The sequence below is a fragment of the Varroa jacobsoni genome, unplaced genomic scaffold, assembly GCF_002532875.2.
Source record: "Varroa jacobsoni isolate VJ856 unplaced genomic scaffold, vjacob_1.0 scaffold_1430, whole genome shotgun sequence".
NCBI lineage: Eukaryota > Metazoa > Arthropoda > Arachnida > Mesostigmata > Varroidae > Varroa > Varroa jacobsoni.
The window spans coordinates 251,555-274,828 of record NW_019214332.1 but is presented as its reverse complement, the minus strand read 5'-3'; the positions used below and the strand labels follow the sequence as shown (position 1 = coordinate 274,828).

General features: G+C 38.8%; 2 long non-coding RNA genes across 4 annotated transcripts in view; both read left to right on the top strand.

Annotated features, from left to right (window-relative positions):
• The window catches only part of LOC111270022 (uncharacterized), a 136,448-nt gene that overhangs the window by 52,509 nt on the left and 60,665 nt on the right, over window positions 1-23,274 (top strand). The window lies entirely within an intron of this gene.
• Window positions 16,482-23,274, top strand: part of LOC111270023 (uncharacterized) — a 13,646-nt gene continuing 6,853 nt past the window's right edge. The window contains exon 1 of the long non-coding RNA XR_002686081.2: window positions 16,482-16,712. This is a non-coding gene — a long non-coding RNA (uncharacterized LOC111270023). The remainder of the gene's footprint in view (window positions 16,713-23,274) is intronic.

Here is a 23,274-nt window from a genome sequence, read left to right as displayed (position 1 = left end):
AACAAAGGTGTATCATTGAAAAAAAAATTAGAAAAAAAAAAGAAAAAAGTTAATCTGGACTGTGCCGAGTTTATCTCTCAGTCCTCTATTTCATTTGATACCTATCAGAACCCAGTGCGTTGAGGTATAATGGGATCGCTGATACATGATGAATTCTACGTTCCTCTTCAATAATTGGTAAGTTTATTCAAGTTACTAGCGACTGAGAGGATCATATCAGCCGTATACTTTGATTAGAGTTGTCAGTGTATTTAATTGTAGTTAAATTCGATCAACAAAGAACTTAGATAATTTCCATTTGTTTACATAGAACAGAGTCCACTCTTTAAATGTTAAAGTGGCAGTTGTCCTGATGGGCAGATCCAAGCACCTGTGTGGGCAAAGCATTTTCTTAGAGTCTACTATTTGCTGCAAGAACGCACCACTGTTTTATGCAGATGCTATCATTCTATCTCTGCCGTAGACAGCTAGGCTCACCTCTAATGCTCCATACTACTCATAGATGGCGCCATCATCGCTCATTAATAAAGCATTTAAGTGCCATTTATCCACTAAAATGAGCACGAGTGGCTCGTATGAATCATGATGCTATAAACTGGTGGCCCGCATGTCATGGTTATACTCAAAAGAAAGCAGTTTTTTACAATACAAAACAACAATAATTTCCATAATAAAATAATCCACATCCATGTTTTTAAATATCTCTCCGGTCTTCAAGTTAAAAGACCGTGTTTAGGAGCCTTTATATCAATGGCATGAAAAAGGACTTAGGAAAGATGTCTTCTTCTAAACGGTACACAGTACAGGCAGCCATCTAGAAAAAAATTTCAACCCAACTTTAATGTCAATATCTGCATTAGTGGGTTCGTTCATATTATCTATAATACACTGCACTTGTCTCTTGTAGCCCGTGTGAGAACGTCTTATACTATTGTATACATCAACAATGACTATATGAATTACACACCGAGAATATAATCAAAATTCGATAATAACAAAATAGATATTGAATCGAGAGCGTATCGTCCAGCCATGGACGAGATTTCCATGTAATGTGTGCAAACGCTTTAACCCATAGTGATTTGCGACTAGTTCATGCAATCATCTTAAAGGTGATCATGTAAATTCTACGATAGCAGGAAACGAGGCTATGGTTTCGTGGCATGTATGCCGGTAGTCAAGGCGTCATCCACTTTATATATTCATTGTATCGTCGTAATTCCGTAACGGTAAATATAATCGAAACCACCATATGTGAAGAATATAATTGCAGCGGCCAAACACTAACTGTGCATACTAAACCAAAAGAAATATACAATTTTGGCATAAATATGAAGGTATTACTTCTAATGCTGTCGCCTAGCGACCTAAAATGGGGTTGATAAATGCAGCTGTTAAGAACCTTTGGCTCCAGCTGTTCGCTTCTTAATTTTCTACCCCCCTACACACCCAAAGCTTGCAAACGAAGCAGACAGATCAATAAACGCATTTTCTGACATCAATCAACATGGGTTCAACCTAAATTTAGGTCGTTAAGGCCTGGAATGCTTGGCTGTATCCCTTTGCATTAAGCCTTGCATGTGTGTGTCGTTCGCCTTCCAGCTGTCTAAAATTAGATAGTAATTTTTCAGTCACTAGTGACCTGAATGATGCTAATGTACTTAGAGTGTCCCGCGCTACCCCAGGAGTGAATTTATTAGAGGATTATTTCTTCGAACTCTTTCAAAGTTTGCCTACCTTAAGAGGAAATATATGAAATCTATTGAATGAGAACAGAAATAGAGTTAGCTTCAGATGTGTAAACTCGATTATTTACCTTTATACATAGAGCTAACTTGTACCTAGGAGTAGCACTGCAGAACAGACTTTACAGCGATCCGGTAGTTACTTATATTTCTTCAATGCCTGAGATAACGTCCCCCTTGGCGCAACAAAAGGTAAATTTTGCTTGTTTGAACATATCTCCCCTCGAGATAGCACGTCACCGCAACAGCAGCCTTTCGTATAACACAGATGGATTATGTTTCATTGTTATCTCTTTGTGTATTTGATCTTCAATCTGTTTTACGTGAAACGGATTTAGCAGATAGTAACAAGCAGTCTGATTTCAAACTGCTTCTAGGATACAACAGTCATATAGATAACAGAATCAGGATCGCGGTCTACCAATCATATTCTAAGTTCTATGCTACTAGCTGCTGCAAAGCTTTTCCACTGCATCACTCTTTACATAAAAGCTAAACATATTTATGGACATTTTGTCTACCACCTTGGCTCATATACGCTTTGTTTGAAATGGCGGCAAAGGCTCAAACCTTTCAAAAAAGTTAAAAGTGAATTTATTATTTTCTTAAAAAGCGTTCAAAATAATGTTACAGATAAGGCGCAGTTCCTCTGGTGTCTCTTTTACGCAAGTTCTGCAATCACTACTCCATCATTACTGTCTTCGCATTAAAAGAACGGACTAGCAAAAAACTAAGCTATCTTACAAAGTGGCCATCTTCTCTGATGCTAACAAACGTGGTCAAATTATAAATTCGTCATATTTAATATTAATTCATAGTATATTTACATTTAGTTCTCATTATCCCATAGTTAGTTCTGCCTATTGCGGACACATCAGAGATTTCACTCTTACAAGCAGAAAAAAACATACTTTTTGTATTCGCTAGTGAAATTAACTCGTAGTTCGTATTGACAGAGGACGCGCGGCTTGTCCTCTGTATAATAAAGCGAATGTTAGGACATCACATAACTATAGGGTCACATATGATACGTCGATCAGCCAAGTGCCAGCAATATCGTACATTGCTATTCGGACAAGCTGAATACGTAACCAAGTCGTACAGACTCGCTTGACTCCCCCCACTACTATTCTCTTTGTTTATTGATATTTTTTTTGTATAAATTGTATAAATAAAAAATAAATTTCTCTATAAAAGTGATTAAGTCACTTTCACTAAAAACAAATTTGGTATAACAACCGTTGACTTGCATATTTTCAGTGTCTTCTCCCGGACTTGATTATTTGTACTCCTTCCGTGCCTGACCAGGGGTCGTAGCAGAACAACATGCTTGTAGTGTACCTTCGAAATCGGTATGCGTTGCTTTTGGCCAGGCTTGGAACGACCGAAATATGTAACTGTTGCCCCCAAGGCGCCGAACGCAATGTTGACAGTTCGTCGAAGCGGGTACCAGACCGAGTTATAACAAAGCACGTCAACACACGCGGTGTAGTAACGTCGCCCGTGCAGGCCCGGTCCGCCAATCGAAAAACGATAATGCCGTAAGCATCGTAAGAGTAGGAATCTCCTTCAAGATTTCTATGTATCATGTACATATGCGGGACACACAGCGAGTGCTATCGATGACGACGGAGTTGAATTTTTCCATTCGTTCGTAAAGAATATACGCTGCATGAGTAAAGTAGCTTCTAGATTGTAACGAGATACGGTGAAAATGTCAAGAGGCAAACAAGATCTTGTTCTGCGAAAAAGTCTGCTGGATAAACAGTTGTGGTTAATGCCAGCTAGCGGCCCGTCGAAGAGCTACTTTCGGCAGTGGAGAAAATGGCTGGCGGCCGAGAAAAAAAGATGAACGCCATCTATTCGTCAGCAAACATACAAAACTTCTGTTCGAGACAGAAAAATCTACGCCTCTACTGAATAATCATCCAGCTACATATGAATTGTCGACCGCGAGAAGGTACCTCAGTTTAAGAAAAATATATTAAGGTAGACAGTATGAAAATACTTGCAAAGTATAAATAGTTACTTAAGCGAAATAACTCGCCCTGGATGGGCTACTCAACTAGATCCAGATCAGTTTTCCAGCTTGTAAAGCCAATAGTGGACCTCAACGGCAGCAAAGGACAGCCGGTGTCGGATATATATGCAACATAACTGAGAAAGTTTAAAATTTTGCCAGACATTTCATTTCATTTAACCATTATCTTCACTTACTAAATAAGTATCTAACAACTAAATCAACTTTTCGTTTCATTTTATTAAAGCAACGGTTGAAAGGAAATAGAATAAATGAGCTTTAGGTAAAATCGACTAAGTAAAACAATTCTCTATTTCGGTGCTCAAAATGTTTTAGCTCCCTTTCGGTAGATGGGTCGGTAGTATTCCATAGTGGACATACATAATCTAGTCGTATATATCCGCGTTGCCTAAAACGTTTTCTAGTCGTAGAGTTTATTTTCGTGTACAAGACGAACAGTTACATGTTGACCCTACATGCAGAAGCCTACTCTATTTCTGCTTATCATTTTAGCGTGTGTCCGTAGCGCCGCTACTAACAGCTATAGCGGGACCAGTGCCGCCAACTTTGTCGGCGGCGGCGGCAACGGTGACAGCAACAGTGCATAGACCGTTTAGTTAACTTTCTAGTTTTCCGGCAGCGACAGCGGCGGAAGTGTGAAATGCAAACATCGTCCGTGAGATGAGAGATCGCCAGCTGACGAAGCGTTCAGCGCGGCAACCACTTTCTATCGAAACAAATAATTATGAATCATCACAATCAATTCGACTGAGGGCAGATGGGGCTGACTGTGCGAGCGCATTCATAGTTGCGCCGTACCTGTAATCGCACAAATTTCAATTGACTTGTTTATGTCGTTTATTATATATATATATATATAAACTATAAAAATGACAAATTGGCTATGAACCATCAACCTATAAATTAACAATTGTACAAATATTGGGCAGCTAAGAGTAGACTGTCAGAGGTAAGAGGCAGTTCTTGAAATGATGAACGCAAACATCATTTAAGGTTGTCACTTCATTGGATTGTACCGACTCGTACGTACGCAAAACGATGGCAGACACGCATGCATGTAAACAACCCCTTTGGCTCATGCCTTACTTGTTGTTAGCGGACCGAATGCCCCTAACGAAAATTAGCGATCGCTACTTTTATATCGTGTTTCTTAAGCCTGAACAGATTGAATTTCTTATGTTGGCGTTTATGGAGCATGCATGCGGGCTATGACGAACCACCCGTGACATTTACCATTGACAAACTTACCGCGCTCTGGCTGCATAGCAGTTTGCTGGGTGAATTTGATCTGTACGTACGCCTGAGGTACATTCATTGCTTTCAACTAATGAACTTTGCTTCAGTTAAAAAGAACACGACAATCATCAGTAATTATAGAAGCAATTAATAAATATATTGCGGCTATACAAAGTTTTCTGCATAACGCAGAAACATAGTGATATGGATTTTTGAATGAACATGAATATTTATGAGCATTATTCATTGACGATCAGAGAAAAAGCGTCTGGCGTGGTAAATAAGTTAATATAGAAGTAGACACAAAAAATGATTCAACGCAGTTATGGTGTGCACGACCATTGGAAAAGTCATGGTCTGCGCGCCGTAGAAAGGTAGCACGTAGTCATATTGCAACGTTAATATTGATAGCCCAATGTTTTGTACGAAGTTGGCTGATTAGGTTCTGTGCATGTATTCGTAGTAAATATACTTGAATAGTATCTCCTTTGTTTTTTAGAAAACACCTAATTTTGAAAAAATATTTCGGCCTTCATTAGAACTAAGCTAGGCTTTACCTAGCTCCTATTGCAGCAAACAGCATCTGCCGCCAGAACGTTGAGGTTGTGAACCTAACGCCCTAAACAGATACATCCTAAATAACTGGGTTCTACCTAAACCAAGTTTTCTTTCGGATTTTTTACATTAATCTTATACGCAACAATTGGTCCACTAGCGATCAAATAAATCAGCCAAGAATATTCATAGGAAGCACGTAAGTATCTTTCATGCAAGAAGCATCAATGGAAACAGTTTTCAACCTATACAAAACACATCTGGTCGTGAAGACGTTATCAGGTTTAACGTTAACAGAAGCTTTATTACATAATATTAAATCTACCTGGCGTAAATTATTCGAGATTATATAAACAGCTAGAATAATGATAAGTATGTTTCGATTTAGTAAAACAAGCATAGCATTCTCAATATGAAGGTGACAGTTTTCGGGTTTGAAGTTGACAAAGCAGACGAAAAAGGGATCACGAAATCGCACCATTCGTACTAGACGGCCTAGTCTAGGACAACTACATTTTGCTATCCGACAAACAAAATGGTCATACATCGCCTTAGTGACAATCAGGCTAACGGAAAGAAGGTTTATATATTGCTAAAGGCAGGCTTGTTAAACGTAGCTTGCTTTCTTTCGTACCTGTTTGTTGCGACAAAACGATAGAACGGTGTGATGAATTTTTAATATGCTTTTCATAGTTATCTCGATGTTCAGCAAAAACATTTCCCCAGGAATCGTCAGGCCAGCGATCTACAGACTGAAATAGGCGCATATATATATATGTAAACACCCAACGGATACGTATGGGGCGTCTTACCACAACTATTTTCTTGGAGCATGCTTACCTAATGTGTGAACACAGATTAGGCTGTTAAACCGGCTGGCAAACTAAAGTGCCAACTTTTAAGGTTATATATTATACCTATATTTTCAACACCCTTTACGTACGCGCTTCATGTTAACACTTTCCACATATATATATATGTACACGGTTTCTAAAGCATATACACACAGTTTGAATGACCATAAGTTCATTTGCATATATTCAATATTTAAATTGCAAAATAATGCACACGAAAGTATAATTTACTTCTCCGACCGCAGGTGTTCAAAATTATTACCATCCTGTGATAACGGTGAGCTATTCGTTTAAAATGTTCGACGGAGACCTCTTTTGGTGTTGTGGCTCCTCCTTGTCTAATTGTGGTTTTTAAGTATTCCAGTATTAGTTTCCTGGCGTATATTTCATCTTTAAACTGGCTGTTCAAAGAAATTCACCAGTATCCAGTTCGGTGTCAAACTATTCATAGAGCCTTTTTGTCATCTGTATAAAGATTCTTATCGTGATATGCTGTTACATCACAATAGCAGTGTACAGGTATTCCATCCTACTGGCGATAAACTAACTATATTGTCGTAGTAAATTAAAAAAATTGGCATTAGTCATTATATTGTTAAAAAAGACTGGCTTAATGAATCGTTTATTTAAATTATAGATGCTGGTAAATTCGCATAGTATTTCTTTGTAACATGTTGACTTGCAAAATTACTCAGTAAGTGCAATATGCCCATTAATCGTGCCTTTTAGTTTAAATGTAGCTTCACCGTTCCGAACAAGCTTTTCTAAAGACTTTGCATCCTGCTCACATCTTTCCGACTATTATTTATAAAAGTGTTGTTTGCCGCCCAAATTATCTTCAGTGATGTATGTTGTTAGAATGTAACTGTTCCATTTAAGATGCGTAATAAAAAAATGCGATGGACTGTTGACTTGCTGATCTGCTATTCACAACTTGGCGTCTCACAAATGTTTTTGATTGCCTTTAGTTTTAATTTTTGGCGAATGAGACTCGTTGATGTTTTCGGTCTTCCGGAACTTCTTCCGTATGAGAATCTTGAAAAATTCCATCTTTGCACATATGCTATATTTTCATACTTCTTTAAAAGAAGTGTTCGTTATTCAAGGGTTAATCTTGGTATGCTCATTATCTTTATTTAATTGCATTTTGTGATGACCGCTTAAACAGTGTTTACATGTTTTTAGCATTCGTCATAATTTTGGCTACGATGAGCAACAGTAGTATAGTGTTACAGTTGTCAGAAAAAAGCGCGAATTTTAAAAACTCAAAAACTAAGCTATATTGTAAGATACATAAGGGCCAGGATTTATACAACGGAGCCTTTAAGAACGATAATCTTTGCTTGGACAGGCCTGAATTTTTGACGATACATCCTTATGATATTATGCTGACATAAATGGGAGTCTGGAAATTCGTACACTTATTATAATAACAAATAATTCAAAACATCATTGGACTCTTAGAGCCCTTGAAACCTTAAAATATATACGTGAACGTAAATTGCTTAATGTATAAGACATTTGTATGAGCACAGTTAGAAAAAAAGAACCAGCCTATATATAGGACTTATGTTCATTTGAAATTACCTTCGAGAGCAATTCTAAATGGCTTTATTGCGCTGCGTTCATCACTTAAAAAAGCGAAGGTACCTAGGTTTAAAATTTTGAAAAAACAGGATTACAGCTGGTCGAAAAATAGGAACTTATAGTTGAGTACAAGGTAGAGATGAGGAAATTAAGGGTTGTTTATCCGAAGATAGTGGTATTTAAAATAAGCACATTATATTTACAATGACAATTCCGCGATACTGATGATTTACAGCCGTGTAAAATAGTGACAAATGATGATGAGTTTCAATTATGATTATTGATATTATTCGTCTTTGCACGCATCCGTCTTTTCCAATATAGCTAATATTCAATTATATAGCAATTGCGGTTCTGGTTTGCGATTCTGACGCAAACATGGCCGTAACAAGGCGCATCGTACCGACTATCGAAATAGACAACGTACGGGATTTGCAAAGACCATTTTCTCAATTTTGATTTCGAGTTCGACCTGCCCGACACGGAGTTTGAAACCTGCATTATGTACCTTAAGCCGTTGCATGTTTTTGTTTTGAGATTGACTGTAGTCGCTGAGCGTTTATGGGGCATATAAATTGCATTCGTGAAGACGAAAGCAACAGCATACGGGAGTGTGCCCGGTTCACAAAATAACAATAACACAAAAAGCGGCATTGTTACGAACCATTTAAAAAACACACGTTCTTAAAGCCGTTAGCTACAAACATTTTTACATGTATATTTCTGTGCTACATTTTTACAGTTCTATGTATTTATAGTTAGGCAAAATGTAATTAACGAAAATATTGTAATGTTGAGATAAAGGCTGTTTCAACCGTAAATCTTTTTGCTTCCTAATTTGTTTCAAAATCAAATGCACACTTTTATGCTTAATATCTATTTGTCGACGCCTTTCCTAATGCACGCATCTCAAGATCAATGCTTATGTTGTTGGTTTCTCAAGAATGGCGTCTTTTTATTTTTACGTTGTATGGTTTGCCCGCTCTTCCATGGTGATCCCATGGTGACACGGTCATAGCTTCCACTTTGCTGCCTACGCAGACCCTGTCTAAACTGAAGGCGGCACTGGGCCTGCGTCCTGGCTTCGAAGTTGCTCGCTCGTGCCTAGGATTCTTCTGTCTTGCGTCTCTGTCCTTGCATGTTGTCTTCTCGTCGATTCCATTACCGACGACGACATCAGCGTTGCTAGTCCTGTCCCATTTTGTACCGATCTTCGCCCAAGCCCCCAAGCCGTTCTGTTTGTCCGTTCATTCCATATCGCTTCCGCCGCACCAACAAAAGTGTCTATCTTCTTTCTGCCTTAGCCTTTCCTGCAACCTAGCGCTGCCTGACTGTCACCTAAAAGGAGTGCTTCTGTGCCTCACATCGCGAGTACAGTGCGTGCTGCATTCTTTGCTGCACCCACTGACCCATCTTATTCCAACTAAATTCTTTCATTCCTCTCCTCGTTCACTTTGAGTTCATCTTGCTTTTAACTTCCTCAGGCTTCAGGTTTCCTGTTTTCAACATCACGGCTAGTACCATTGCTTCCAACACTACTATTTTTACAACCAGCCCTGTTTCTACTTTTCGCGCATTTACGGTTCTTCGAATCAGCTATTTGCTTGCGCTACTGCTGGCGTAGTGTTCGCTCGGAACCCGGCTCCCCATCGTTGTCAGATGGCCATCGTTGTTAGGGGCCAATGTAAGAACGGGAGTGGGGCAAAAGCGTCTCGTGAAGAACTGACACGTCGCCCTGCTTTTCCTCAACGTCCTTCAACTTCGAAAGGAGCCGCCGGTGCGTAGGTTGTTGGCGTCGCGTCAAGAACAGGGTCATAAAGAGCTGAGAAGAATGAATCGGCGGGTAGTAGTGACCCCTTCGGCCTTCTGCAGCTATAGTTCGCTTTGACGAGACCCTAACTACCAGTTTTTGACCCCCCGTCAATTGACGCAGGAACACCACGAACATTATCGAAAAATGAAACCGCGCTAGTAATTGTAATTCCTTTGGCTTTCTCTATGTGTTTAGCACTATCTCACTGTCACCAACTTTCTCCTTTTCTTTGCTCTCCTCTGCACCCTACTTTTTCCCTATTTTCTCCGCCTGTTTCTCTCACACGGGCATCATTTCATCCTGTAGCCTTCATCGCATTCGAGTCTCTATGTTGTCAACGTTACCCTACGCTCGTCTCCAGGTTACTTTGATTGGTGAAAGTTACTGACATTTCCCGGGTCGTCGCCTCCGGCTTCTCGTCATCTTTAGACCCCCGTTCGTTGTCCGCACTTCCGAAACAAACGCGGCATACGCTTATGTTATAGCACAACGCAACGGGTTAGACGAGTGCGTTTTCTAACCATCGCCGCCGCTGCTGTCATTCAGCAACGTGTTCTTTGAGCCACCTTCCTTAGATTTTACTCACGCCTAACTGACCAAATGGTGGTGCACTAGCTATTGAACTTTTTACAGGCCTTGTTTTCTGCCTCTTTTTCAAGCAGGAAGTTAACCACGGCACGTTAGAGACAAATGAGTTCAGTTGAAAAGCAAGAGCAAAACCGGGCAAAGCAACGCTACATATGTGTAATCATCCTCAGGCCTCTGCTCGCGTTATCCTCTTGCTTGGCTTATTGGTTAAAGACTGATCAGACTAGAGAGCATGGTGTAAACAAAAGCACAAGGTCGTACATCACGTCCCGAGCCTGATCAGCAACATCGTCATCGCCGCAGTTGCTGAAGAAGGAGGGACTGTGGCAAGTATACGGCTTAGTGCTATCAGAGAAATCGTGCGAAACTGACGACCTAGAAGCAAAGTAAAGCAGTGCGCTCACTTTCGTGGCCGGGACTTCCATTTTTACGTACTCACCACAACTTGGCCTATTGCTGTTCATCCCTCGTTTTATGAATCATTCCCGTTCGTCCTAGCAACACTTCAAGGGCGAGGATAACAACGCATGCTCGCACAAATTCAAAGGGAGCACTTTTGTGAGAGGCTTGAAACTACTGGAAAGTACAACTTTCGTTTAATAGGCGAACATCTGTAACTTAATAAACAGCTACTCTGTGAATCGAGCATAGTAAAGTGTGAGTTGAAAAATTGCCTAAAACTATAAAAAAATAATAGGCTTTCATGTAAATTCCGTTTAGGAATAAGATGTATTACCTTATCCAAATTTGTCCGAAACATATATTAATTTCCGCTATTTGTGAACGAGTGACTACAGATTGTTTATGTTTCACATACTCAATGCGATAGATAAGTTAAGTTGGTTTTAACAGCGGTGACAACTTGCAAGGAAGGTGTGTTGAAAAGAACCGAATCAGAAACAAGTTCAACTGTAACGGTCTCAGAGCCGAAATTCCAGAAATACTAAAATGATATTACTATTTATATAATACTTTAATTTATTGTATCTAATTAAATAATAACAATTATAGTTTTTTGTCACGACTGTTGCTCAGGAAGATGCATCACCAAATAGGACGTGAGCTCATAACCTAAAATTGCATTTCAATACAGAAGTTATGTTATTCTTTAACCGTTGTTAAAGTAACTCTAAAAAAATCGAGCGATATTTAAGACTTTTAGTTAAAAAATGGGATGAATTCGGTAGAAAAACATGAAACTTAGAACCATTTGTGAGGACTGTCTATGCTCAACAGAAGTCCAACGATCGTAATATTATGCCATTGAACTTCACATTTCTAGAATAATAATAAAGATTAAGTAGTTATATCTACTGAACATTGTGAAGCTTTACCGTTAAGCTTCATCGTGGTAACTCCAAATATTCTATGTAGTCAGTTCTGCTTCAGTTCCAACATTGGAGCAGCCCATATCAGTTATAAGTAGAACGGCTCCTTGGGCCTCCTTTTCCAGCCTTTCATAACAAACTAATAATAATAATAATAATAAAAAGAGAAATAATATCGCCTTGCCGAAATAATATTGTCTGTTTAAAGCCGAAACAGAAGTGAAGATTTATGTTATCTTTCAAAAAATATTATTAAACTAAACGCGCGCCATTTTAATCAATGCCTCCTGATAACGCCATAATCCCGTCGCTGTAGAGCTTCTACGATAAGTGATTACTGTCTTCCAAACGCGGAAACAGATGATAGTAGAATAGTAAGGTCTAATGATGAAAGATCTAAACTATGCGGCGGACTCTTCAAATTCGCTTAGTCTTTATCCGGCACCACAAGATGCACGTAGTCTGGCACTGTCATGGTACGATATGACGCTTTTCCTGCTCACTTATTCTAATAAAGTTTTTTTTTTTTTAATAATTTATTAATATCCTGTTAGTAATCTAGTTCAATCGTTGTGCCAGGCGGCAACAAGTCATAATGCAGTATTCTTTTTCAATTCTACTAAAAAAACACGTAGCATCACTTTCCTGGACGACAGTGTTGGCTTCGTCACAAATTGTGGAATAGATTTTTGTTATTTGTACGTTAATATTGTCACCAAGATCGATCGCTTTACAAACGCCTCTGTTCCGTTGTGTTTCTATAAAGTTTCGCGAATACAAACACGATCGAGTAAATTGACTGGCGACAATTCGTGTGGAAACCAACCTTTTTTGTGGCAGCCATATTTTGTTAGAGCTTTTTGGTGGTCCATGCTTCATTCCTTAGTGAGATGACGATTACTCACCTGTAAATTTTGCTCGTTTGGTCGTAACTGATCCACCGCTAAGAGGAATATCGGTCACATTAAAATTTTTAGGCCGAAAATGTCAGAGCTATCTGTGGACCATTTTTTTTCCAATAACGTGTCCTGATCATAAAAAACACACGTTTTTTTTTCATGTGCTAGACAGCATTCGTGTCTTTATCATTATAAAATTGTAAATTAAGGCAGAGTTTTGCGGAAATTTCACTTATCTTCAATGAGTTTTGTCTTAAATCTGAAGGAAAACATTCCGACATTTCGCGTACCTACCACTGCTTTGTATCAGCTTTCCAACGACACCAATACTGGCCCGGCTTTTTATGTTTGATATACATGACTTTAAAACCATTTAGCTAGAATGCGGTCAATACTCTTCTGACGTAATAATAGTACGATAATAGTAATAATAGCAACTTCGGTAACTTCACAATGTAAATATAAGATTCATGTTATACAGTGCTCTGCAGCATAACTGTGCGCATTGCACCCATTTATTGTCTGTAAAATAGATTGTACTCGAAGACGGTCTTCAGCGTGCCCCAGGCCTAACATGACCCTAGATCTGGCGCCCGACCAAATAGATCCGTTGCGTATAAATAATTTCGCGCCATCCACCTCGCACGAAGAAAACGGACAAGCAAGAAATTTAATCTGCATCAATAGTTCCAAAGGAAGTTAGCAAAAGCTTACTAGCCACTGGCGTTGCAGTGAGTAAGGTCTTGAAGGACACAGATACGCTTTCTTGCCGGTCGGTCGTTCACAATCAGCCAGCAGTCAGTTTAAGGCGCCCAGAAGGATCTTTTCGTTTCTCGCACTTCCATCGCTCGCTTTTGGCGATGTCCCCTAAAGGAAACAAGGAATATGGAATGACAAAACCACGCGATCTAAGCGTCGGCTTTAATTTTCCAAAGTGGTTGTCGTCGTGCTTGTGCTGCCACAAACCTTCGACCTGGTCAACTCGACTATACCACTCGGAACTTCTGCGTCATATCGCCGTAATAATAATAATAGTACGTCGTCATTCTGTAGCTGGGCGCTACGACCTTTCTAGGACTACCAGCAGCGGTATTGAAGTGCACTTGCGAAATCCTCACTATAACCTGAATATTGCTGGGCACCATTTTTGTTGGTTTAATGAAAAAACTAACTGAAAAATATATCAGGCGAAAGTTATGGGGGTGGGGAACGAGTACGCTGTTTTGTGGAAGGCATGCCGTAACATTCATCTGATGTTGCAAATGATCCAGTTTGGAAATCGCCGTCTACCTGACCTTTACTTTTGAAAAACTATTGATACTATCAATACAACACCAGGATATTGTGCCTTCGAACCTTCCGAACTTTTTTACTTAGAACCAGGTTACTTAACCTCGAAGGTTTTGACCTTAGCATGGATCACTGCTAAGATATGAACTGAATTACGAGCACCGCATAGATCCACGAGCTGTTTTGAGACCATGTATCGATGAAGCGGAAATCCAAAATTTCGATAACAACGCTGCCTATGCATAATTGATTTAGGACCTCTGGGATATTATGCATAGCTTTGTCAATCCACTTTTTCCAAAGTTTCAACTTTGACTGTTGATAAAAAAAAGTGAGTGATACCATCCAAAACGACGTTGACAGAAACTCGTTTTGGTTTATTACTCTTGGGCAAAAACACAGGCTTTTATGGCTATAAATTAAGTTTCCTTCTTAGCTTTTCGACACGAGTTGGAAATGCCGCTCATAGCCACTTATTATATATCTAATTTAATTTAATAGAATATTGATATTTATCCGTGCACGAAAATTGAATGAAATTGTATCGTGTAAAGTTAATATGAAGCATCTTCCGTACGAGAGACTATTTCGAGAAGTTGCTTCAATGTATGAACGCTTACCGCGTTTGAAGACTGGCGCTAACGGAGGTAGAATATAATATAGGACGGCACACTATAAAAAATAGCTAAGCAGGGAAGATACACACGTCGAAAGAAAGTACGCGTTCGAACTTAGTGATGAAAGTATTTCAATAGATCGATCATTTATAGGTATACTAGCGACCATCTTTAATGTGATAGATAGAGTAAACCGAGTGATTGGCAAATTATATTTACTGTCTAATAGGGCTTTATTTATTTATTTGCAGATAGATATTTGCTCTTTATAGTTTAGAATTTATGTTTTTCTTATATATACGCATATTACGTGTGTGCCTACATGTGCCAAAAGCAATCTAATTATAAAAATGAACCAAACTAGCATACACCGGCGACACGTAAACATTACCATTGTTTTCTATACCATTCTTCGTATCTATTTGACATTGTCTATAATTAGTGTTATTTGATGTTTAGTCTGTTTGGGGTGACTACATGGAAAAGGTGTCATCTTAGTAAACCGGTAATCCCGAAGTCTTTGATAAAATTTTTCAGGCTCTTGACGCACTCCATTATTTCGAAACTCGCCAGTATAAATATGGCCATTTGCAAAACGGCTATGCCGCGTTGTCATTTCGCTAACGAAGTGTGCTCCTTCGGAAAAATTTCACTTTGGCCTTCGACTTAAAACGATGCTCAGCTAGATAGTATCGCGGTTTACCTGCGACAGAACTTGAAACAATGTTGCTACAGACGCTGGACGTCTGAACTTCTCGACATGTTGGTTGGCGCGCTATGATCCTTTCCCCCATCAACTAATGTCGACAACGGACGAATTTCTAAGGATGAACCTATAACTTATATAGACCAAGAGCAGAACAACAATTTTGATTAAGCGCTTTTATGAGATATGCAATATATCTCACAATATGGCCCTGAAATTTAGGTTATTATTGTTCGAAAATTCGTCTGCTGCTATCATCCACTATCTACTATTTTATTTAAAGTCTGTAATTATTACGTCGTCTAGATTATAAAATTGGATTTTGAATTCAGCCTTAGAAATAGACGAAACTATTTTCGAAGTTGACTAGTTCAGCACTTTGTTAAATTATTTAACAGTGAAAAGTAACATTACTACAGCATTAGCGTTAAGATAGATCATTTCACAAAGTGATTTGGTAACAAAAAAAATCAGCAAGGTTGTATCCTGCAAACGCAAAAATTGAACATGGCCAAGAAATTATGATTGTTATCTTTGTCGCCTTTAGAAACATTCGCCATACAAATTCGAAGTATGTTCATTCATCGTTAATTCGAACATCGAAAGTTAATATGTACACTTTAAAACCCGTCCTCTAAAAATTGTGGTCCGCATAAAATAGTGAATGTATATTCATAGGGTCAAAAATGGGTTACCATAGTTTGCCGATGGGTGGCAGCTCCTAAAAAGAAAAAGAATTAATCTAAAGGTCCTAGGCTACGCGTTTACAAGCGAGCAGCATCCAGGATCATGTATCTCGTAGAATAAGTGGATCATAAAATGACGCCTTTTCTCCAGCTAGATAGTATCGCGGATATAGCTAGCCGCAGCTGCTCGTGATATTACAAAGTTCTATCTCTTGTAGACATCGTTGCCTGCTATTGTCTTTTAGACATTTCACGATAAGTGGAATCCTCAAAACTATCAATTCATTATGTCTTTCCTATACACACGCGATCTCCTCGCCTGTCGCATACTTTCCTACATTTAGACCTACTAGGCTGTTTCGAGCATCTTACAGTGTATCCATCCAACTTAAGTGAAGATATGCTCCACCGTTGTACTTCCATCGCGCGTTCCCCATGGCCATTGCCGCAAAACTCTACTCTAAAAAAATTATATAGCGCCAAGACATGACAGAATGTATATAAAAACATAACGATTGGCTACCGCTAGCGTCGATGTTATCACGTATCAACAGCAGGTGCCCTTAGCGAGTCGGAAGGATTAGGGTATCAATGAAAACAGTGGCCCAGACAGGCTCAAGAGACCAAATGCGTAGCGATGTGTGCGCTTTCCTGATCCGGGTTTTCTATCGGCTCATCGGTTTCCGGGGTTTATCATTCCCGGCACCGCTACACCGCAGGGATGGCACGGAAATGCTGCAACATAACACAGGAATCGTTTGCCAACGGTATTTAACTTCTTCTTTAACCAATGCGCTCGCCGTAGCCTTAGTATAGTCCTATGGATTGCCCGCTTTATGAGTTAAAGGGATAATAGGAATAGAGGCACGACAAGCGGATTGCTTACCGAGCGCTTCGCTGTTATTACTTGCCTACGTTTATGTGTTTGTTTACGAGATCAACCGGTAGGCTGCGGCAATGGCAAGCTTTAAGGTCATTGAATGAGGATGAGGATGAGGATGTCTTCTTACCAATACCAAAAAGGAGGTTGAAAGGCTATATTGCGAGAGAAAAATAAGGCCGTACGTAGTCTCTTTTAGCTGAATAATTAGGTAAACGCTGATCGATGCAGATCTGCTGAAACGTCATGCAATTATAAATGCAGAACGAGACGCGTTTGCTTCTTCTAGTAAACATCAACAATTTTTGATGAAGGATATTAAAGATACCAAAGGATAGTAGAAATTACTTCTTTGTTCTTGGCTTCGGCCAAGCGTTTGACTTCTGCTCTGTGTGACATTACGTAGTTCTATCACAAGCATTACGCCGTGTCCATTTTCCTTAATTAACAATTAAACAACACTCTTCCCACTAGAGCAGTTACATTTGATACTTACTAAATACGAAAATCTAGGGTAATCGTGAAACCACCGCCAACTCTCTGCAAAGTTTAAGACAACAAACTTTGACGACTGCATTCTACTTTACATGTTACCGAAATAAACTTTAAAGGTTGAATAAAGTAAGCATACAATTACGAGCCCTTTCAAATGGTTAATCGAAATTAAAGTTTTTCGGTCAGCGGTGAACTTACATTCTTGAAAACTACCTCTCTTCCTATGTTCCACTCCTTTCTATGCTACGAATACATGAACGAATGACAGTTTTGCTAAAGAGAAATTACGAGATCATCAAAAACCGATAAAGAGCCCAAATCAGCACAACATTATGAAATCTCCTAGAATTTGCATAGATAACACCTCTGAATTTTTCCATTTTATACCAGAGTATTTCTATGCGTTAACATGACGCTGTCAAACTTGAAAACCACAGGCTTTATCAGAAACAGAGCCCGATAGTTCAGTCACCCAAACCTACTATAAGGACTTAACCATTTGACGACAACCGTTGTATATTACTACTGTTTTACCACCAATACACGTAGTTCATCTCGCTCTATGTCGCGTAAGAGTTACACAGCCTGTATTTGTGCGGCATAGCAAAGAAAACGTACAGCTGAAATGCTTGAACGGCTTCAGGGAACGAGCGCGCTTCATGACAAGACCCAACAGACATGGCGTCCACAAAATTTGACAAACTGATCAGAATAGAATGTATCACGATAGAAATGCTACAGAGAGCTTTTTACCGTAACACGTTTTAATATGAATAGTAGTAGTAGTAGTAGTAGTAGTAGTAGTAGTAGTAGTAGTAGTATCTCGTGGGTAATATAACAAGAGCTGACTTCTGAAAAAAAACAATTATGGTAAGTAGGTGACAAAGAAAGAGTATAATATCTTAAAACACTATCGAAAAACAAGACCATTTCTGCCAGCATATATGTCAGTAAAAGGATTTTTTTATAGTTGTGCTATTGCATCGTGTTTCGCGACGCTCGTACCGATGAGAGCACGATGGGTAATATGTTTACGTGCTAAAGTTAGCGAGATGTCGAATGGCTACAAATTCGGGCATAGACATATTTAGCTTTATGCTAGAAGTACCTAGCCGTTTGAAGACTTTGCTTTAAAACTAGATACAAAGAGACATTGAAAGATGTGGTCGTATGCGTATCTACTTGCTTTTTTGCAGCTTCGATGCTGTTTTGAGGCACGAAAATGCGGATGGCTTAGCCAAAGAGCAAACTAAATTTTTCAAAAAGCGCATTAAGCATTATATTAATCAACTGTTGCTTTTCATAGAAATTCGTGTTTAACAAGGTGAGTTGGCCAGGCAGGTAACTATATATTGTGAATTACTATACATCGACCCTAATGCTAATGCATACTAAAATACCCATAGTTAAGAAGAGAAACACCCCTATCAAAATACTTAGATAAAGTACTAATCAGCATTACGGTCTCAGAATAAGTTTTAGTCGTATTAATAGGCCCTAATAAGCATAAAAAATTACCGGTGAATTTTTATCCTGCGTTATACTTTCGTCGAATCTACAATAGCTAACTGCGACTCAAACACGCTTGGACCTTAATTGCATTACTCAGCTTTCGTTCAGCCCATTTGTTGGTCCTTTTTGATATGTTGAAAATAGGTCTCTTTTCTTTTTCGGGTCGCTGCTGAATCGCCGATTAGTTCAAGTCGTAGGCCATGTCGCCTACATATTTGCATATTTTACTGCCTGCCTTGCTGAAAAGGAGCCCAGAGTTGGAGCTTCGTGGTAGTCTTGACATTTTAAAGCGAGGTCATCTTAAGCTTTGGGACTGTCGCAGGCGAGAGAACTAGTAGGCAGTGGTTCAATGGTGCCAACCGAGAGAAAAACCTGCCAACTGCATCTTTTTCCTTTCCTACAAATAATAACTTGGAAAGCACTAAGCCATTATACTTTTCTGTATGATATTTTTATAATACAGTTTTCTAAGATAACCGTAGAACGCGGAAAGTCAAGCTGGTACAGTAAATCCTTTATTCAATTCGAAAGAGCCTTGCTACTTTCTTAGTGATTATAAGTTTGTTATAAAAGTATTTAGAAGCCATTAGCGCGAATGCCTGATTTATATACAAGCGTTAGTTTCTGTTGGAAGTTCCGGTGTTTTTTGGCGGAACTGATCAAACAAAAGCAGAAGCAGAAGCAGAAACAACCTAACTGGTCAGTTCCTACCAAGTTTTTTTATAAGACAAAAATAGAGTCCAAGATGTTCGAGACCTTCTATCATAACTCTAAATTCTTGCCTTTAACACCAGACACGATGCTACATTTTCATCATATCAGATTGTATACATGAGGGTGGCAATAATGAAAATAACGTGCTTCAATTCTTTTTCCTAAGAATTGATGTCTCAATAATGAGCTGGCCTTGATAATGGTCCGTTTCGAAGCAAATGATAGGGTAATGGCTAAGTATTTATACGAGCGTGCCAGATGCCACCTAATGGTCCAGGACAGCACTCTTTCATTTCACAAGAGAAGGTCAGACAAAATGTCCGACCATCTCACCGAACTTGCTCTCCCTGCCTTGTCTTGCAGTCGTCAGCAAAGACCCCGCCATGTTTCCAGAAGTCAGCTCCTGCATGTGGTCGTGATAGTATTTCGACATTCTTTGTAACATCTTGTTCTAAGTAGCCTTCAATAACCAAAAATAGCTAAGTAACTTCAAGTGGCTACGCCCTCTCAATGCCATCACCGCGGTCCCGGTTTGCTTAGACTACCAAAATCGTATCTTTTCGTCATCTGACTGTTAACTAGTCTTTGTACCCTCGACGTTTTCAGTTGCAGCGCACAGATCTTGCTGAAGTAAAAAGAATAGATATAGATCCTTTCTATCTTAGATAGATATCGTAGGTTATGTTTCGAGTCCAGAAATTATTAATTTTGCAAAGCGATAAATCATTGATGTCACGCGTAGCTATGGGTCTTAGGACGGAATTAAAGTATAACTGTTATATTGACGTTATAGTCCCGCAGAGTGAAACTGGGTGAGACGGATCTATAAGGTTCGATAGAAAAAAGAATGCGTTTTTGAGAATATCTAACTCAAAGTGAATATTCCTACTACTATTGCATGTAATGCTCAACAGTAATTCTCAATGTAAAGCTCAAAGCATTTACATCTAAACGTATTAATTTCCATTAGACTAAAGATGGCACCGTGATTAGTTAGCTACTAACAAAATCAAAAAGTCCTTTATTCGCAGTATATTTAACCAAAGGAACATGCTCCAATACGACTACCCTCAGATCCAGAAAAGTACTTCAGGAGGATAGGAAAAAATAGGAAAAAATAACGTAGAAAGGATATAGTATATCTTTCTTCAAATAATAAATGCCCCGTCTCTTCTGCAATGTTCCGCGCGTAACGGTTTCGTCAACTGCGTCATTTGTGTCGAGCATTATTACGATGGTCAGCATTACCATAGTTCAATGCATTATTTACAATATGTGTTACTGGCTTAAACGCGCTGCATAAGCGATTGGTGCTACGGGTATTCTACAAACCACAGATGAGCCATCAGGGGCATTAGCAAACGGACTACAGTGCAATGTCTCGATTATCTTGGCGGATCACTTCGATTGTCTAGCTTCTTGATGTTTCCCGTTGCCTTTCTTCTCTTCGAGAAAATTTCCTTTAGGCATATGCAGTTCAGTTGCAAGAGGAAGACGTAGCCTGCCCACAAGATAATGTATTCACAGATTTTTCCTAAAGCAATTTTCATTGAGCAAAACCCAATTAGAATACCCATTCATCAACACGAAGTCCTCATTTCAAATCTTTTGTCGCAGCCAACTTTACACGATATGTACAGCAACTTATATTAAATTAATAATGTTCTCATCAGTGGACTGGGCGTAGGAGTATGGAACTGTTTTGCCTCTACCGTTCAAGGCTGAAAATCCCGTCCTGGATAAGATTCAAAGGTACGGATGCCACAGTAAACGCGAGCAAACACTAAGCGCGCGACAATTGGTCGATAAATAATGCATCAATAACCTTTACTGCCAATTTTTCAATTTTGTCAAAAGCTTTTAGTTTTTTTTTGGCTCGTCACTATAATATTCACGTACTATCCATCTTAAACTTTCGCTGAAAAAATAATCGTGCTCTGAATATAGAACCTGGACTTAACTTTCGTCTCACAAAAACGTTTAGATGTACGCGTGGACGCATACTACGTATTATCGAAGCACACTGCTGATCTTCGTTTATCCTGCGCCTTTCATGTTACGCTATCCAGACCACAGATCAACGCAAAATATTTAACTTTTAAGGTAGATCCTTAAAGATTTTCACGAACCCCACACACCTATCAAATAACAAGGTATCTTTGAGACAGAAAAAGAACTACAGTTTCATCAGCATAGTCGTGGGGTTTTAAACGATGGAATTATATTACTATTCCGGTCAAAAATACTGCAAAATCTCTACATAACGTGGGCCTTGATTAAAAAAATTACTTTTTTTGGAGCAGTAAATTGTTACTCTGTGGCATGAGTGTAGCTCACCCCTTGAAACCCTTCGGAAATTTAAATCAATTTCCGGTTGCAAAGTCGTGGCCATTATCTATAAGGATAACAAGGATACGACGGATTTTAAAACCGCTTTTCGTATTGCTTACAATATTGATGCATTACTGCATAAAATGATTCCATCAATTGTTCTTTTACCACAGTCATGTTTTTACGATTCCGGTAAGGTGTCAAGCCCAGCGTGACCTTTTCACGAATGAAGTGCTGGTAATTTTCATCAGGTAGGTTTATTTCTACACAGCTTATTGATAGTCATTCACATAAATAAAATTCATTGTACTTAACTTTTACTAAAGCAGTTTAATAAACTACCTGGGTACTTTATTGTTACGTACATAATTAGATTTTAGATGTCAGAAATATAATCTTATAATCAGCATCGGATAGGTTCTATGCCTATTTCAGAACACAAGGCCCCAAATGTGGTGCTTACCCGTAAATGCGTCATAGATTATGAAGATACAATATGATCAAAAAAATGTTCTAAGGTGGAGAAAAATATAATAAAACCCGACCTTAAATATCCATGAATTTAGTTTGACTTGTGTTCGTAAAGTGTAAATATTTTCAAAAAGGTCGGACCGTATCTTCCGTAGAGATTATGAGTTCAAAAAGAACTAATTATATATATTCTTTAAGCCACTAAAAAACTAAGAAGGTAGTAGATCTTATTTGACGCTACAGATGAACTGTTACCATATATATATATATATATATATATACGCTGAGTAGCGTTGTAGTAGCTCATTCTGTATATACAATTTTACGTTTAACACGTACTAGCTACATATATATAGATATATATATATATAGCATAGGTATTTCAGTTTTTTTTGCACTATCAATTCAGTTTTAGCTAACGATAAAGCTTGAATGTATACGGACAAAAGCCCCTTGTGTACCTCATCTAAGGAACGTCATGTTTGTAATAAGGCTTACAGTACACAGTGGATCACCATTAACGTCTGTTGTTTTTTATGTAGAAGATCAAAGTGTATTGGCCTTATTTCTAAGTGTAACGCCCCGACTTCTCCATTGAGGCAGTGCACTAAGCCAATAAAAATGCACAAGACGTTATTAAACCATCGAGCAAGCGATACGAGGTGTAGTTCTTAGCTGGGACGCCCATCAACCATACACAAACCTTTTGTGAGACTAGACCTGAGAATCCTTGTTAGCGCAGAAAGATTTTTGTTGCCCGATACAGGTATAATTTAGCCTATTAGCAAAATTATATGCCGTGTTTGTAACGCTTGTGGAACTCGTATAGCCCTCAACATACCAATGCTGATATATTCCTGAGTTCATCTATGAACTATTTTTCTACATTATCTATCTATATATAGCGATATATAGATCTATATATA